This window comes from Cydia splendana, chromosome 7 (assembly GCF_910591565.1).
Source record: "Cydia splendana chromosome 7, ilCydSple1.2, whole genome shotgun sequence".
In the NCBI taxonomy this organism is placed as follows: domain Eukaryota; kingdom Metazoa; phylum Arthropoda; class Insecta; order Lepidoptera; family Tortricidae; genus Cydia; species Cydia splendana.
In genome coordinates, this window is record NC_085966.1 from 21315067 (window position 1) to 21320512 (window position 5446).

A 5446-nucleotide genomic window follows, 5' to 3' on the forward strand; every position below is an offset into this window, starting at 1 on the left:
TCTGTTTTTTTTTTTACTGATTCTATTTCAATTTGACAGAAGCCCTACCGTATTTAAGGTTAATAAGGTCTACTGGCCTTAAAATTGTGTATGAAATTACAAGCAAATATCAGCGTCATAAATTAAGTATTGGATCCGTGATGTTCGAAGACAAAAAGTCGTATGCTTATTTTAGGGACTATGAACTCTTAAGTACTAGGAATAAAGTAGAATTTACTAATGCTGTAACGTGTGTCGATCGCCGGCCGGCTACCTCATGATGTGTGTTTGACTGGACTCGAGGCCACGGACTGTCCGGCGGATATCTGTCGGCGCTGACTAGAATCGTCAGGCGGCCACACACTATCGGTTCGTGTAAGTCGTCAGGCCGAAAACTGACAGAGAACTGTTTAGTGTGTGGCCTTTTGCGGTCAACTGACAGGCTGATATCGTCCGGCGGACTGGTAATCGGTGGGCCCCTTTAATTATCGCGCGACAAAAAGTCGTGGTGCGCGCTTGGCCTTACTATTATAGGAAACATTATTTATTCAACTCATTCAGCCTTCGAGCAACACGGAAGGGAGGCGGCATTCGCACTATTTCCCCTCTGCCGAGGTACAAGATTAGTGCGTCAATCTAATCTAGCGCGGGTAATAAAACTAGTTGCACTTGGATTTTTCACTAGACCGAGTCCAGACGCGCGCGTGAACACTGCTGCACAAAAATGCCTGTTTGCTCGGTTATTTGTTATAAAAAGAGGTCGGGGACATCAAATTTACAAAAAGAAAGTGTTACATTTCACATGTAATATTTTTTTTACATATCATACGTTTAATTACATTCAAACACAATTATTATATTTTAGTCTCATGGAATTGTTGGATTTATCGATTTTGCTCGCTCAGTACAAATTGCGGATCGGTCGAGCGACAAATCCGACTTCTCATCTCTCAGAATACAATAACATACTTCAACGAAAATGTGTTAGTGTGCGTGTTGTGACACTTGTCACTCGTCCTGACTCGTCCGTACACAAAAAGAGATTGATCGAGACATTACAGATTGGATTTTGATGGGATTTTGTATGTAAGTGTGTGAGAAGTGCAACTGTGTGCACCTTTCCCCCCGCGAAAAATGGCAGAAAGATTTGTACGGTGAGATATCGCTTGGGCCACTCCCTTCCGATGTGTCGGAAGCCGGTGTTGCTCGAAGCATTCAGCATGATTGTTTCAACGAAATCGACAATCGATGGCTCCATTGCAAACTTTTGTCTTTTCTTCTTAATTGCAAACTATTTTCAACCTTAATGTTAAATTATAAAGTTGATAATGCCTTGATCAAATCGGGTAATTTAAATAAAGTTTAAATAGAACGCTTTAATAACTGTTTGCACTTTGAAATGATTTATGTTAAATGGGAAGACCCGAAAGCTATTTAAATCACATATGAATTTCATAAGTTATATTCAAGTTGTGTTATACAACGCAATTGTGTGTTGTGTGAAGTGATTTTTAAATTATTGTTATTAAATAAATGCCAGTCGCCATAATGTAATGTGATGTTACACGATATACTATATCTACTAATCCTACTATAAGTTAGACAAGATGAGATACTTACGGTTATATATTACGTGTTAGTTCATTAGGTATCATTATCAAATATATTTATTTGACAAAGTTATTATCAATATATTAATATGTATATTTACAAAAGCCTTTTTAAAATAGCTATATCGTTAATTGGAACTGCAGAATGAGGCTTAAGGCACTGAAAGTGGTGCTTAAAGTCCATTTTAATGGGGTAATCGAGCTAGTTTGTTTTTAATCCGTTCTGATGACTCTATTAAAGAGGATTTGCCCCATCTGTTCCATAATGGCCGTAGTTTTAATTCAAATTAAGGAGTATGATGATTAATTATATAATATAATTTATAATTTTATATTGTTTGTCGCACCCCGTAAAAGTTGCGACGGAAGATTATTAATTCGCGCGGGTTATGGTCTTTCTTCACTATCTCTAATAGGGTGGTTCAAAAAATATTTTTTTTTATTTTCCTACGGGGCATCCCCTTATTTTGTTGTTTTTATTATGCTGATAAACTACACCAAGTTTCGTAATTTTATCTCAACTACAAGGGGGTGCTCAACCACTTTGAAATTTTTCAAAGTTGTATGAAATCCAAAATAAAAAGTATTTATTATTCAGAATTTTGTTTAAGTATCTGGTTTCACACTATTTGCACATGTGATTTATAAGTTTTGAAGTAGAAAAACATTTTTATTTCAATTTTTATAATTTTTCAAAAGTAAGGTTTTTTGAAATCATAAAAATAGAAATAAAAATGTTTTTTTACATAATAACTTTTAAATCACACTTTCAAATAATGTGAAAACTACTACTTACATAAAAATCTAAAAAATAATAACTTGATTTTTTTGGATTTCATACAACTTTGAAAAATTTCAAAGTGTTTGAGCACCCCCTTGTAGTTGAGATAAGATTACAAAACTTGGCGTATTTTGTCTACATAACAAGTGTAACAAAATGAGGGGGTGCCGCTTCTTCTAGCTAGAGTTTGAATTTTTCCCATACAAACGTGAACCACCCTAATCTCTAAAAGTATACTTCTGATTTAAATTTTGCTAGTTAAATCCCTCGGTTATAACATCATCCATTAGCTATTTGACACTAAAACTAATTAATACAAAGTTTTTACTTTTCTAATCCACGAAAAGAAAACGCGCTGGTCAATCAGTGCTAATCCGTTATAGTTGCGTATTTTTTACATGCAATTAATGTTCCCACCCTCCCACCGCAAAAATAAATACGCAAATAAATATAACAAACCACCACCACAGATTATATAATAGTTCTTACGAACAGATACTTATCTCTCAAAGAAAACGCAAATACCTACCGTTTTGATACCTACACATAAATACAATGGAATGGCCTTCAACGCGCCGCTCCCCGCACCGCGCGCACCGGCACAAAGCTAGGGTTGCCGACGCGACGTTTAGAAATGATTTTACAAATAAGTACCTACCTACTTACCTAAACTATAGATTTCGTAAGGTCGGGGTACTTTAGCTCCCCAAAATAACTCGGAGCAAGATAAGTTGCAATAAGTAATTAATAATTAAAATAGGTATTCCGCGCGTAAAATTATGAAACTCATAATTTTATTCCGACGAGTGACTGCGAAACATTTTAAAAGGTCTTATCTCCCTGTAGTAACCGCAGTGTACGTCGTTTTATAAAGCGCGCAATGAATCAATACTACCTACGTAGCTTGCAACTATCGTAAAAATGATATTTATACCTATTGAGAATGTCTACTTACTTTTCCTAGCTATCGGAAGAGCAAAAACGGTTTTTTTTTATTAGTTTTGTTGTTTTTGCATCCATTCACACTACAAGCTGTGTTATTTTGTTCGTGACGAAGACATTTCTTTCGCATACATTTTAATATATTCGAGCGGGCAGCGACGCGACGTGCGTGCGTGAGCGCGTGTGGCAACCAACTGACTTGCTTTTCTACCGTGAACGGGAGTAGTTTCGTAGGTATAAATCCGAGCTCGCGCGGAGAGTTCCATAGGCCTGCCACCACCAAAAGAGCAATACCTACTCGACACGTGTTTCGCCTGCATGCACGGCAATATATATACAATTGAAAATTATCTTTAAAATTAAATTTAAAATTATTTTTTATTTATTTAAAATTAAATTTAAAAAAGATTATCTTTAATAATTTTGTAAGTAAATAATAATTTGTTTTGTTGTTTTTAAAGTAACTATGTTTCGTGTAAAATGTGCGATAAAGATATTTCGGAGACGCCACCTCATATCCGTGAAGCGAAGTGAACAATCTCTTCTGATGTTATAATCCTGGCAACTCTCTCATTCTTTTAAGATGGAACGGTTGAATCTGTTTAGTAACATCGCACATGACCACAAGCGTAGCGAGTGGTTAAAAAAGTGAAATTTTGAGTGTTGCGAGGGTTTCAAGCAGGGATGTTACGGAGCTCCGGTTCCGTTTCCGTTAAGGCGGAACTTCCGTTTGGTATTACACATCCGTTTCTGTTCCGGTTCCGTTATGTTTGAAACGGAAGTTATAACGGATGTCAATGCTTCGCGCGGCGGCGGCGTACATCAAAAACAAACGTTCATACCAGTCATTCGCTCATCGCCCCGCTTGCCACGTGCTACGCTAATTTGTTGTTTGTTTGTATACTTTGTTTTATTCGTGTTATTAAAATTAAAATCGTATGAGTTCTGTTGTATACTGACTACTGACTGTGTGTAGTGTCACTGAATAAATAATAGTACTGGGTACTGAAGACTCACTCTCTAACAAAACGCGTCTGTTACGATCAGCACAGCGCCACGCGCGGCTTATGGCTTTCCCCAAAATTGGTATGGAACGGATGTACTTTTAGCTACCTGTAGCAAAGCGACGAAATTGCGGAGTGAGCCACGCGGTAGTGTGTGTGGTGAATGTTAGTGTGTAAAAAAACGCACAATGAAGCCGAAATCAAGTTCGATTTGGAACTATTTTGATGAAGTTAGTGGGGACACGGCTAAGTGTAAACTTTGTCTGAAGGTTTATTCTAGAAAGGGGAAAACGACTGCATAGTTAAAAAGTCAGGCTCCGATTCTGGTTCCGGTTCCGTTTCCGTTTTCGGTTCCGTTACCGTTTTCGGTTCCGTTTCCGTTTTCGGTTCCGTTAAACTAAATTGAAAACATCTGTTTCCGTTTTCGGTTCCGATAAAACCACATCCGTTACATCCCTGGTTTCAAGGCACGAGAGGAGAACAAACTTTTCTGCCCTGGTGAAACACAAACGAGACGTTTTCATCACACTAACGAAAGGCATTATACTAGCTGTAAAACATTACAAATTTGTTTTAAAAGTTGGCCGTTAAAAACCATCATCCATACATCCTACCGGTTAATATGAGCTAACAACTAGAAATTTGCACTTTAGATAGAGGATTGATTTCAAAAAATAAAGAGAGTCTTTTCAACTCGGAAGTTCCTACTTTTTAATTCAGACTAGGTATTCACTACTCAGAGTACCTTTTATCCCAAAGTATTTGTATTTTTAAAATACCTATTTCGTATTATGTATTTAAATACAAATTCAAAAACTATTTAGTATTTTGCATTTGAAATAGTATATCAAGAAAGTATTTGTATTTTGTATTTAAATACTTTTTATAAAGTATTTTTCACATCTCTGTATATGTCTATGTCTAACTCGAACTAACCTGTCCAATAATAAAATTATAAGTTGGCAATTTTAATCAAAGATAAGGTTTATTCGCAATAATACCCAGAAGCCATTATAATTTGTTTTTTAATTAGTAGATTTCTAATTAAAAAACAAATTATAATGGCTTCTGGGCAGTCGATTGATTTTAATTTAATTTCAGGAATACATTTTTGCAATTACTTTACGTAC